The following is a 14,186-nucleotide window of genomic DNA, read 5'->3' as shown; positions in this document are numbered from 1 at the left end:
TGTAAACTAATGTCACTGATTAGGAAATCTATCCACTCACATCATTTAGTAGCCTCCAGTGGGGCTTGATGATGTCTGAGTGGAATTACCATAAAGCAAATGATGAATTAGCATCAAGGGCAAAGGGACACATAAATGTGCCTCAGAGATGGAGCAATTACATTTGAGGACATGGCAAGTTACAGGTCAGCTCAGAGGACCAGGGCTAGAGCAGCGCTAACCAACCTGGCTACACCCACTGCTCAGAACGCACTGAAGCTAAGCTATTTTGATAGCTGGCCCACAGGCTTCCTTGGTTGTAACAACCTGAAAGTAACAGTTATGTGTTTTAAGTCTCTTTTAATCTCCTAAATTCCATGAAGTGATGTTTATCAGATTTTAAGATGCAAGCACATTCTGCTCAGATGACTTCATTCCTGAGAGACCTTGTCATTACGAAGGCTTATTAAAGGAAGGCAAAGGTTCACAAGCCTTTAAGAAGAATCCTAAGTGACATTATAAACTAAACATTAAAAAAAATACTTGGCTTGACTATACAAAGTAATTTCCTTTTCATGGTTAGTTTAGCAGTTATAGTTCAGCAAACTTTGGATAGAATGCCCACCACAATTAGTGTATCAAAAATGTAGACATCGTTTTTCTCACTTTCTCTTCTAATTAGGTTTGATTTCAATGCTCAGTCCAAGGGCTTGACCCACAACTGGTAAAAGCCCACACACTACAAATTCATTTACTACTAGGCATTTGGGAAATCTTAGACTTTGAGGCATATTTGAAAGAAAATACATCTATCCAGAACTCAGACTATTCATTTGTATAGGGCTTATTTTTATATAAAATATCCTTAAAATCATCACAAATGTTATTTCCAAATTGTCATGGAGATAAACTACCAGAAATATTCCATCCAGATTTGTTTTGGTAATTTATTCAAAATTCCTCTTCTATCAAAAATTACTGTAAGGTTGTCTACGTTTCTATGAAATGAGGATAATAAAAACTGAGAAGGGCTTATTGGGAAGATAAGGAATAAAGAATAAAAATGCTTTGCATGTAGGCAATCAATAAAAACTGATATTTGTGAAATTAAGAAAAACGAAGGGCTCTAATTCAAAATCCTTTTCCCTCTGATATATGACAATAGAATATGAAGTCCTCTGTAAAGGAAATTATTTCTCAAGAGACTACAGGAATTCAATAAAATAGTGCCACATATGCTATCCCACTGTTTTCCATCTCTGTCTGTGGTGAAGTTATATTTATTTATTAGAGAGAGAGGGAAGGAGCAAGGGAGGGAGGGAGGAAGAGAGAGAGCGGGGGAGAAAGAAAGAGAGAGAGAGAGAGAGAGAGAAAGAAAGAATGAGAAGGCTCCCATCCATCTGCTGCCATTCAAGGGCAGGGTCTCAGCCAGGAGAAAGAGCTCAATCCGTCTCCCAGACGTGTGGCAGCAACTCAGTTGCAGCCTTCCAGGATCTGCATGAGCGGGAAGCTGGAGACAGGAGCTGGAGCCAGACACTGAACTGAGGCTCTGACATGAGATGAGGCATCCTAACTGCTAGGCTAAACACCTGCCCCTCATAAAAAATTTAATCCCAGTAGATGTGCCTCAGTTTAACCTATTCCCAGACAACTATTTTCAGTTATGACAAATACCTTTAATTGTTTTCAGGATTTAGAAATGTTTCTTTATGATAGAGTTTCTAGGAGGAATTATTAAATCAAAGGCAAAAATTCTTAGCAAATTCATGTCAGAGGAGAAATTGTGAAGATACGTGTGTGAACTTTTTGTGAAAGCATTTTGAAAACTATAAAGCACAATATAAATGTAAGATGGTATTCTTATTTTTATAAGTCCATATTATACTGGATTTACAGTGCTTTGTTATGTATGGCATGAACTGCATACATCTCTCAATGTTTTATATAAACAAAATCACCAATATATGGCATACTGTTTATAAAGTACATCTTAGAGCATCTTCAAATCTTTTTTCAATAAGATTATTTATTTGAAAGGCAGAATGACAGAGAGAGAGAGAGACAGAGAGAGAGAGAGAGAGAGAGATCTTCCATCTGTTGTTATACTCTACAAATGCCTGCACACAGAGCTGGGGCTGGGTGATACTGAAGCCAGGAGCAAGGAACTCCATCCAGGTGTTCCACATGGGTGGCAGGAACTCCAGTCTATCATCTGTTGCCTCGGGTGCTTTAGCAGAATAGCCAGGCCTCGAACCAGACACTCTGATACGGGATGCAGGCAACCCAAGTTGTGCTTTAACTGTACTGTTCCACAACACCTGCCCCTTAAAATCTTTTTGATCAAGTTGTGGTGAGTCAAACAAACTTGCAGGTGATAGAAAAAAATAACAGAATGAACTATTAGGAATGGTAAAGCTAAGAAGTAGAGATACAAAGAATATCGAGAATGATATGGACCTCTGAGTACATAATGCTCAGCTTCTTTACTCTTGAGATGAGAAGACTGGAGCACAGGAGAAAGAAACCAATTGCTCAGGGCATCAGCAAGTTAAAGATGGAACAGAATCCTGAAATTTCTAATTGTTGCTGTTATGTTCTTTCTATTAAATAATTTCATCCATCTTTTTGGAGTCTATGGATGGAATATTTCATTCCTTTCATTGAATTAATGTAAGTCATTTTAAATGCAAAGTGCTAGTCAGAGTTTATAATATACACAATTTAAAATGAACGATTTATACAAGTATCTACAAAGTTATTATTCTAAATATACTCCTAACCTGAAAATCATGGTTTCTGAGTATCACTGATGTTCAAAGTTTCTGATTCTGATTTTTAATGTTTTTCTGTATTTAAAAATTCTGAGATTGGATCACTTACATGATTTTAAAAAAGCATTATTTCTATTTTGAAGAAAAAAAGGAAAGTATTACCTTTAGGTGAAACAAAGATTTGTCGATAATGAAAAGTGTCTCTGTGCTTTTCCCTCCTTTACAGGATAACCCAGCCGATGCAGTTAAAAAGGCAACCCTTTAGGCTGGCGCCATGGCTCACTTAGTTAATTCTCAGCCTGCGGCACTGGCATCCTATATGGGCACCGGATTCTGTCCTGGTTGCTCCTCTTCCAGTCCAGCTCTCTGCTGTGACCTGGGAAGGCAGTGGAGGATGGCCCAAGTGCTTGGGCCCTGTACCCACAAGCGAGACCAGGAGGAAGCACCTGGCTCCTGGCTTTGGATCGGCACAGCGTGCTGGCCGTAGCGGCCATTTGGGGAGTGAACCAACGGAAAAAGGAAGACCTTTCTCTCTGTCTGTCTCTCTCTCTCACTGTCTAACTCTGCCTGTCAAAAGAAAAGGGCAACCCTTTTCCTCTACTTCACACACTGTAACTTTGAACTTACGTTGTAATCTACTTCCACACATTTTCATGTCATTTGTATTTGTGGAATATGGGCTTTCTTAATCACACACAAACAACAACAACAACAACAATGTAGTGTGCATTTTCTTTACTTAGCCAACACTCAGCACTTACTCTGTTCCAGGTACTATTCTGAGTGACTTACATATATCTAATCCTTATAACTCTAAGAGCTATGTAGTATTATCCTCGTTTGCACATGAGGTCAATGAGGTACAGAAAGGTGCAGTAACTTCTCCGAGCCATATACCTAAAGTGATAGAACTCAGGTTTGAATCCAGGAGGTTCAGATCCAGGGTATTCACTCATACCTGGCTATGCTGTGTTTTTTTTACAGTTGATTTTACACTAGGATTTTAGCTTTTTGTGTGATAAATTACATTAATTAGTATACTAATTTTATTCTCACTGGCGACCCAAGTCTATACATTTTAGAATATTTTTCTCTAAAATGTACCAGAATTTATAAAAAACCAATTTCTTAGAATTCATCATTTCTTCAAATAGCTTACATCTAAGCTATGCTGGTCACTTTGATGCCAACTACAATCAGACCAAATTCATTTTTCATGCAGCTTATAATTCATTTCATGAGGCTTCATCATAAAAAATACAGTTATGGATTTATATCCCACGTTCTCTGAACTAAGCACTGCATATTTCATTCCAGTTGAGGTGCATTCTTTACATATTTTCCTCCCAACAAAAGATGTCACTTATGGTGGTGCTTTGGGAAAATCCAACCATATCAAGACTTAAGTGAATCTTTTAAAGCAACTAGGCTAAAGGAAGACAGGGATGTTGCCAAAGCAGCTATACCAAGAAAGATGCAAAATTCATATACAGCTCACAGACAGTCATACATAAAAGGCAAATCTGCTGTTTCTTTCTGTCTGACAAAAGGAAACCAGGATGTATGGCCCCTGAATTTATTTTTTAATTCCATATTCCACAAACTATTTGAAGTACCCTCATGCATTGCTGCTGGTGGAAATGTCCGACAGTGTAGCTGCTTCAGAAAACAGTCTGGCAGTTGGTTCCTCAGAATATCAGTCATCATGTGGCGCAGGCATTCCACGACTCGGCACGCACTCAAGAGTAATGAAAACGGATGTGCCCACAAGAACTCTCACCAAATGTTCACAGCAACATTACTCACAAGAGCCCCAAAGTGGAAACAATCCAACTGTCTACCAACTCATGAGTGGCTAAACCAAGTGTGGGATATTTATTTACAACTTCAAACTGATAAAATGATTTGGCAGTAAGAAGGAATGACTGATACATGTGACAACATGGATGAACCCTGAACCTCTGCTAAGCAAAAGAAGCCACTAAAGACCACATATTTTATGATACCACTAATATGAAATTTCCAGAACAGGCAAATCTATAGCAACAGAAACCAGAGTGGAGGCTGCCTAGGGATGCATGGAGGCGGTTGCGGGAATGAGGAGTGACTGTTAATGGGGATGGGGTTTCTTTTGGGGTAATGAAAATGTCCTAAAATCGACTGTGATGATAGTTGCACAATTTGGCGAATATACGAAAAGCCATTGTAGATTTTAAAAGGGTGAACTGCGTGGTATATGAATTATATCTCAGTAAAGTTGCTTTTCCTATTAATTTAGGACTTTTTCTAAAAAGCTTCATTACTGGAAATTTTGCAGGCAACTCAGGGTGGGGGAGGCATTTGGACTATTAAACTATTAAAACATCCTCGGAATTTGTATTCTCGATTCCAAGAAATATGAAAATAAAAATGCATTCCCTCTCCATGTGTCATATACACTGGGCTGTATGTTGAAGAAATATATGTGCTTTTAAGATTCCGGGTGTGAGTTGGCATTGACCCTTTCTAAATAGCTGTGCACTGTGAGCCCCAGGAACAGTCAGTTTAGGGAAAGACCATGTACTTGGCAGAACAGGGGTTCCCAATTGTTTTGGAAGGAGAAGCTGCTTTTACATTCTATGGAACTTTAAAATAACCTGACGGGAAAGAGGTAAAAAAAGAGAGGTACCGAGCTCCCCTAGTTGCAATCCTAGCTTTTTGAGTGAACTCGCAGTCTCAGGAGTTTCACCTGTAAAATGCATATAGTTGGCTCTGCCTGATCCACCGCACGAGACTTTATGAAGGCCCAAATTAGCAAGGGTGGGGTAGGGAAGGAATATTAGTGTGCTGCAGGTGGACTTGACCTCAGAAGATTTGGTCTTGAATTCTGTTTGTCACTGATAGCTGTGTCAAGCTAAGGAAATCAGCATAGGAGCAGCTCAATTTTCTCATCTGTAAAGACAGACCTGGTCAACATGACTTCTCAGAGTATAAAACGAGCTATGGAGGTTAGAGCATACCACACGCTTTCCCATTCAATACAAAGGAATATCATTATTTGCAATGTGTACACTCAAAGTATTACTCTTAAGGGCCTGAGCTTTCAGGAAAAGAGAAGAGGCCTGACTTCAGAAAAGCTAAATGCAAAAGGAAAATATCTCCTGAGCACTGCCAGCCTTTTGACTCGTGCATTCCCGGGTCTCGGATCAGGAGGTCTTCATGCAATTCTGCCACATCTGGGGAACTGACACGTGTGTCTTGGCTTACCAAACTACGAGCAACCAAGGGCTTGCAGAGAAATCGAGATGGCCACATTTTCTAGGAAAGCAGATGGTTTAGTCTCTATTTCCCTTTTCACGCTTAAAGTTACTGAGGACCACCAACAGCTTTTGTCCGAGTGGTCAGATGAGTGTTTAACATTGACCATATTATAAATGAAAATTCAGGAAAAGTTCAGATATTTATTAGTTTATTTTGAAGTAGCAATGGAAATTTATTGTTTGCTAATAAATTTAATGAAAAACAAGTATATTTTGCAAAAAAAGAAATTTAGTGATGAGTGACACTGTTTTACATTTCTGCAAATCTCTTGCAATGTCTAGCTTCACAGAACACAGCTGGAGTCTCTTATTTTCTTCTGCATTCATTTTGCTACCAGATGTTGTTCTGTGAGAAAACCTAGCCTTATATAGATAGGCAGTTGGAAAGAAATTAGCATTTTAGTAGCCTTTTCCAAGAATTGTGGATATTCTTCTTTGATACTACTCTCAAACTCATCAAGTTGTATTTTTGAAGGTGAGACTCTATTGATGAACTTTTTACACTGTTTCATTAAAATCCACTGGGCTGGAGGCAGACATCTAGGCCTAGCAGTTAAAACATCAGAGTACCTAGATATGCTTGCAGGGTTTGGGCTTGTGACTCCAGTTTCCTGCTAATACACATCCTAGGATCCAGTGGTGATGGTTTAAGTAATTGGGTTCCTGCTATACATGTGGGAGACCCGGACTGAGTTTCCAGCTCCTGGGTTCAGCCCCAGAGGGGTGACTCGCATTTCAGGCTTTTGGGGAGTGAACCAGTGGATGGGAGCAGACTTGTTCTTTCCCTCTCTGCCTGTCAAACAAACAAAAAAATCCATTGAGGGGAGAGCATTTGGTGTAGCACGCCTTGGGACGCCTGCCTCCCATATCCAAGGGCTGATTTCCAGCCTCAGCTCCACTCCCAGTTCCAACTCCCTGCAAACGAGAACTCTGGTTTGCAGCAGGTGATGGCTCAAGTACTTTGGTCCCTGCCACTTATGTGAGAGACTTAGATGGAGTTCCTGGTTCCTAGCTTTCACCTGGCCTAGCCCTGGCTATTGCAGGCATTTGGAGAGTGAACCAAAGGATGAAGGAGCTCTCTGAGCCTGTGTCTTAAATAAACGAATAAAATAATAAAAACAAAACAACAAAAACCATACACACACACACACACACACACACACAAGCGTGTGCATTGTCCTAGAAGGAATCTTTACTTGTGCATGATTTTGTAGCATCATATATTAGTCAATTTGGAAAATACTGGCTCACTGAGTTTTAAATACTTCGAATGTTAACATATCCCATTGTAAGCTATTTCAAAATCATATGCAATGATTTCACTATCAGTTATATCAAAAATGTCTTTAAGGGGACGGGAGTTTGCCACAGCAGTTACGATGTCACCTGAGATGCCTGCATCCCATAATGGAATTGCCTGGATTCAAGTCTCAGCTTCACTCCCAATTCCAACTTCTTGCTAATGCACCCTCTGGGAGGCAGCAGGTGACTGCCCAAGTACTTGGATCCTTGCCACCAGTGTAGGAAACCCAGACTGAGTTCCAGGCTCTTGGCTTTGGTCAGGCCCAGCCCCAGCTGTTGTAGGCATCTGGAGAGTGAATCATAGGTACAAGATCTCTGTCTGTCTCTTTCAAATGAATTAAAAATAAGTAAACTTATTAAGGATTGGGAAGCTGTTCATATCACAAGTATTCTAAAAGTCTACTTTTCATTCAAACCCCTTAATGTTATCATCAGTTTCCTTTAAATGACAGGTTCACTTCCTTCAATTTTGAGAAAACACCTACGAGATATCTAAGTCTGAATGACCATAGCTTGTGTGTCAGTTTCTCAAGGAAAGATGACAGCCCATCAAACAGCAGTTCAGTTAGCAACTCAACTGCACATGTGACATTCTATTATTTGCAGTATGCAGCAGGAAGCTTTATGCACACTCTCTTTCCATTGTACAGAATATTAAGATATCATTTTTACTACTTCATTAAGGATATGCTTAAGTAAAACTGGATTTTTTTTAACTACAAAGGCATGGCATTGCAGAAGATAACACTAGCAGTTTAGTGACTATGGCTTGGTTTGTTCTAGTGGGCTAGCAGTTTTATTTAAAAATTTTTTAAAATATTTGTTTAAGGATCTATTTATTTTATTTGAAAGGCAAAGTTACAGAGAGGCTGAGGTTGAGGCAGGGAGAGAGAGAGCGAGAGAGAATGAATCTTCCATCCACTGGTTGACTCTCCAGATAGCCACAATGGCCAGAGCTGAGCCAATCCGAAGCCAGGAGCCAGGAGCTTCTTCCAGGTCTCCCATGCAGGAGCAGGGGCCCAAGGACTTGGGACATCTTCACTGTCTTCCCAGGCCATAGCAGAGAGCTGGATCAGAAGTGGAGCAGCTAGGACTCAAATCGGCACTCTTATGGGATGCCAGCACTGCAGGCAGTGTCTTTACCTATTATGCCACAGCACCAGCCCCAGCAGTTTTATACATTTTTTAAAAATTTTATTTTTTGACGGGGCGGGTGCTGTGGTGTAGTGGCTAAAGTCTCTGCCTATAGCATATGGGTGCCGGTTCAGGTCCGGACTGCTTCACTTCTGATCTAGCTCCCTGCTAATGCACCTGGGAAAGCAGTGGAACATGATCCAAGTGTTAGGACCCCTGTACTCATGTGGGAGATCTGGATGAAGCTCCTGGCTCCTGGCTTTGGCCTGGCCCGGCCTCTCTGTAACTCTTTTTCAAATAAAATAAATATTTCTTAAAAAATTATTTTTTGTTCATTTGAAAGGCATGCATGCATGCGTGCGCACGCATACACACACACACACACACACACACACACACACACACACAGAGATAGATATCTTCCATCTGTTGGTACACTCTCCAAATATCCACAACAGCCAGGGCTGGGCAAGCCATAAGCTGGGAGTGGGATCTCAATGCAGGTCTCCATGTGGATGGCAGATGGCAGGGATTCAAGTACCTAAGCCATTACTGCTGCCTCCCAGGAATGCACAGGAAGCTGGAATCAGGTGTGCAGCTGGGACTCAAATCCAGGCTCTCCGAGACAGGACATGGGTACCCCAACTAGGGGTTGAACTCCTATTCCAAATGCCTGCCCCCACACCATTGTTTTTGTAACATCACATGAATGTCAGCATAGCAAAAATAGATAAAAAAAAAGTCTTAATATTATATGAACATACTTTTGCTCTCCTAGATCCAATGAGGGGCTTGGGAACCCCCAGGGAACAAGGGATCAATCACATGGCTGCTCTAAGAGAAACAGCAATCTCTGTCACTCAGATTGTATACAGCTGGCATGCTAATGTGAAACTATTCAAAAAATCTGCTAAACCTTCACTACTAACAACCTGGAAGGAATTATTTACTTTCACAATATCTGTTTGCTTCACTGCATCCAAAATTATTTCAGCTTAATGTATGAACATATGGCCAATTTATTGTTAACTTAAAAATATATTCAAAGGGCCGCGTTATAGCCACCTGTGACAGCAGCATCCCATATGGGCAGCTGTTCGAGTCCCAGCTGTTCCACTTCTGATTCAGCTCCCTGCTGATGCACTTGGGAAAGCAGTGGAAGATGGTGCAAGTCTTTGGGCCCCTGAACCCACGTGAAAGATTCGGATGAAGCTCCTGGCTCCTGACTTTGGTCTGGCCCAGTCCCAGCTGTTGTGGCCATTTGGGGAGTGAACCAATGGATGAAAGATTCTCTCTCTCTCTTCCTCTCTCCCTCCCTCCCCCGTCCCCCTAACTCTACCTTTCAAATAAACAAATCTTTTAAAAAATGTATTCACAGTATGGTATGAGCTATGGGAAGAACTACACATTGAAATCATGTCTATCAAAAGTCTTCATGTCATAAGATAAATAATGAGCTGGACTGTCTCCCTGACCCCTTCCTTAGGCAGAGCCTACCATCTTTAATGCATATGAAAACAGCAGTTTGAAATAAGTGGCAGGAGCAAAAGCTCACAGTCAGCAGCATAGATATGCCCCGGTCTTTCCCACCTCCACAAACGTAATGAACACACAACTCCACACCCCCACAGAGTCAAAACAAAACAAAACTTTTCTCTTAACATCACAGTCTCCATCAGTTGTGAACCTACAACGGAACAGAGCTCATTACTCCTTGCTTCCAATAATTCATTTCCCTTAGTTTCCAAATTACTACTCTGGCCTCATTTTCTTCCCACAAGATGGGCCATTCCTTTCAGTCTCTGCTGGTGCTTCCTCTTCTATTCACCTGCTCAGCGGGATTCCTCCCCAGGCCTAAATCCAGCTGTGTGTGTCTGTCCTGCTTTCCAGCTCTGCATTCTCTCCCTGGTTAATCTCATCCAGTTCCATATCATCTTTATGTTGCTAACGTTCAGATTTCTCCAGTACTGATCTTCAGCCCTGAACTCCAGGCCGATATATCCTTTCGTCTACTTAATGACTCTGGATTTCTAAAGCCCAGCTCAAATGGTATTTTCAAAGCAGATCTTTTGGTTCTGTGACCCCTCCCCACTCCCCTCCTGGATCCTTCCTTATTTCAGTAACTGGCATTGCCCAGTTGCTCATCAACAAAACCTAGGGTCATTCTTTTTCCCTTGTCTTCCCCATTCAAATCATTAGTTCATCCCCTACAATATTTAAAAAAATCTGTTCACTTCTCTCCATGTCTACCCCTACCATCTTCCAAGCTACCAGCAACCTTCAACTGGTTTTCTTTTATCTTTTTTTTCTTTCAACATCTATTTCTTTATTTTAAAGGCAGAATTAGAGAGACAGGGAAAGACAGAGAGAGATCTTCCATCTGCTGGTTCACTTCCCAAATGGCCAGGAGCTTCATCTGGGTCTCCCACGTGGGGCAGGGGCCAAGTACTTAGGCAGTCTTCTACTGCTTTCCTAGGCCCATCCGCAGGGAGCTGGATCAGAAGTGGAGAACCCAGGACTCAAATCAGCACCTATATGGGATGCCAGTATCGCAGATAGTGGTTTTATTGGCCATGCCACAACGCCAGCCCCAAACTGATTTTCTGAAATAGGTTTCTAACTGGTAACTTTGCTTAAATTCTAGTTCCCTGTAATCCATTAGAGCACTTAAGAGTGCTCTTTGAAAAAAATCAATTACCACGTTGCTCTCCTGCTTAATTAATTCATTTAATGGCTTCCATTTATATTTAGAATAAAACTCCTGAATAGGAGCTCTAAGACTTTATATTACATGATCCTTGGATTCTACCTGTTACCTGACCACACCAAGTTCTTTCCTACCTCCCTGCTGTTCCCATGGCCTCAGGGAACTTCACTTGCTAGCTCTGTCTGCCAGGCTGCATCCTTGTCATCACCCTTGTCTTAGCTCAACAGTCACTTCCTCAGTAAGGCTTACTTGACAACTTTATCTAAAGTAGGTCTCTCTCCAGTTATTTTTTATTATATCACTTAATTAATTTCTATCATAGCACTTATCTCAATGTAAAATTATTTTCTTTGTTTACTATATGTCTTTTTGCCATTATAAGGCCTTATAAGGCAAATTGATATATATATATATATATATATAATTTACCTATCATCTAATTCATCTACTTAAAGTGTAAAAAATTCAATGATTTTAGGTATATTACATTATTTTTTAAATTGTGGTAAAATGTATAATAAAATTTGTCATCTAAACCCTTTTCAAGTGCTTAAATTCAGTGGTATTTATTACAGTCACAGTGTTATGCAACCATCACCACTGTATTTCCAAAATTTTATAGCACCCCAAACAGCAACTCTGAAACCATTCGCCCCTTCCCCTAGTCTCTAGTAAGGAGGCAGGCACCAGGAATCCTGTGCGCGTATTCATTGCTGTAACTGCTGCAGTGTAATACAGCACATACAGCTCACAAAAGATGCTCAACAACCAAAAATAGTACTCAGTTTTAAGCAAATCACTATTCGTTTTAAAATTTGTTTAAAATTTGAGCTTTTTTATATATTTGAAGTATACAACCTGATGTTTTGATGTGCATACTCACAGTGAAATGGGTATGAAAGTCGAGCTAACATATGAGGAAACATCAAAACGTTTTGGAAAATGGAATTTAAGAATAAGTTTATTTTAAAGGTGTAAATAATTTTTGAACAGAGTTTTCATAATATGCATTTTCCATGAACTTTTTGAAGACCCCCCCCATTTATCACCTTCCATAGTTACCATTTGTATGTATATATATAAAAGCATATATACGCACAACACTTCCTGTCAGGTAACAGGAACCCACACTGAAGTGACAGATCACAAGCTACACGGTCTTCAAATCCATTTAGCATTTTGAGCTTTTTTTTTACTTTGCAGGGTGATGATGGTGATCAGATAGACACACATGGCCGGCGCCGCGGCTCACTAGGCTAATCCTCCGCCTAGCGGCGCCGGCACACCGGGTTCTAGTCCCGGTCGGGGCGCCGGATTCTGTCCCGGTTGCCCCTCTTCCAGGCCAGCCCTCTGCTGTGGCCAGGGAGTGCAGTGGAGGATGGCCCAGGTGCTTGGGCCCTGCACCCCATGGGAGACCAGGAAAAGCACCTGGCTCCTGGCTCCTGCCATCGGATCAGCGCGCTGGCCGCAGCGGCCATTGGAGGGTGAACCAACGGCAAAAGGAAGACCTTTCTCTCTGTCTCTCTCTCTCACTGTCCACTCTGCCTGTCAAAAAAAAAAAAAAAAAAAAAAAAAAAAAAGATAGACACACATACATGCACTTTATGAAACATAAAACTCGCCACAGGGGCTGATGCTGTGGTGCAATGGATGCCGACAATCCATACGGGCACCAGTTCAAGTCCCAGCTGCTCTATTTCCAATCCAGCTCCCTGCTAATGTGCTTGAGAAAGCAGTGGAAGATGACTCAAGTGCTTGGTCCCCTGCCACCCACATGTGAGACCCGGATAGAGTTCTAGGCTCCTCGCTTTAGACTGGCCCAGTCCTGGCCGTTTTGGCCATTTGGGGAGTGAGCCAACGGACAGAAGAACTCTCTTTCTCTCTCTCTGTAATTCTGCCTTTCAAGTAAATAAATAAATAAAATCATATTAAAAACAACTCTCTATAAATGTAAGGGCAAAATAGTACAAAAAAATTTTTTTTACTATTTTTTACACTATGTGAATTACACTGTGCTCTACAAAAATTCTATAATGTACTTATAAGTCTAATGACAATTAAGGTAGAAACTTAAAGGTTTTAAAAACATCAATGCTAATCTCACCGTGCCTAAATTATGACAGGTCTGTCCTAAAGCATTACCTGCTGACCAAGAAGCAAGGCTATTTCCAACCTAAGAGGCTGGCACTCGACAAACATTAGCAAACGGCTCTGAAAACAAGACGCTTTGCTTCACTCACGTCCGACCCCTAATGCGGCGCACACACCCCGTCAGACAGCAGTGACAGGAGGAGGGCAAGCAGGCCTTTTTACAAGTGCTCTCCGCTCTTCACCAACACTTGAGGATTTCTACTTGAAGGCCTGTTTTCTAAGCTTGCGCTTTCAAAACTTGGGTTGGCCCGATCCCAAATACTGAAGTAACAAATATTACTAGGTTCTGTCATTTCCTCTACCAAAAAAGTGATTTTACTACTACTTCTGGTTGTGATGAAAGGTCCTATTGACTATTCAAATCCTCAACCCAGTTATGGACGCTGTATTAAATGACTTCACTCCTTCTTCTCTGGCACTTTAACACATGCCAATGCTTTCATCCACCTCCACTAACATGGCTTATAAATTACTGAGGTGGGGTCATTTTAGTAGTCTGATTTGTTCACATCTCTAGAGATGGGGTCCAAATGAGACTGGCTCATTTGACATCATGTATTACTATACATCTGCATGAAAATAGATCTTCAAAAGTTAGAAATATCTCATGGCCATAATACTTGCTTAGGAGACAAAATAATGTTTTTTGATTGATTACAAATTAAAATTTGAAAAAGTGATGGTAGTATGGTTAAAGACAAAAATGAAACTTCCCCTAAGAAATACCAAGACACAGAATCAAGAGAGAGCTGAAGTTAAGAAAAAAAAATTAAAGGCCACAAATTTACTAAAAGTTTTTTTCTAGGTGCTCAAAAGGGACTCCCTTTGAACACACTTTGAAAT

At 40.8% G+C, this 14,186-nt stretch overlaps 1 protein-coding gene across 7 annotated transcripts in view; it reads right to left on the bottom strand.

The window, feature by feature from the left end:
- The window catches only part of UVRAG (UV radiation resistance associated), a 324,263-nt gene that overhangs the window by 49,007 nt on the left and 261,070 nt on the right, over nt 1-14,186 (bottom strand). The window lies entirely within an intron of this gene.

This window comes from Oryctolagus cuniculus, chromosome 1 (assembly GCF_964237555.1).
Source record: "Oryctolagus cuniculus chromosome 1, mOryCun1.1, whole genome shotgun sequence".
Classification (NCBI taxonomy): domain Eukaryota; kingdom Metazoa; phylum Chordata; class Mammalia; order Lagomorpha; family Leporidae; genus Oryctolagus; species Oryctolagus cuniculus.
This window is presented reverse-complemented; position numbering and strand designations above follow the sequence as displayed.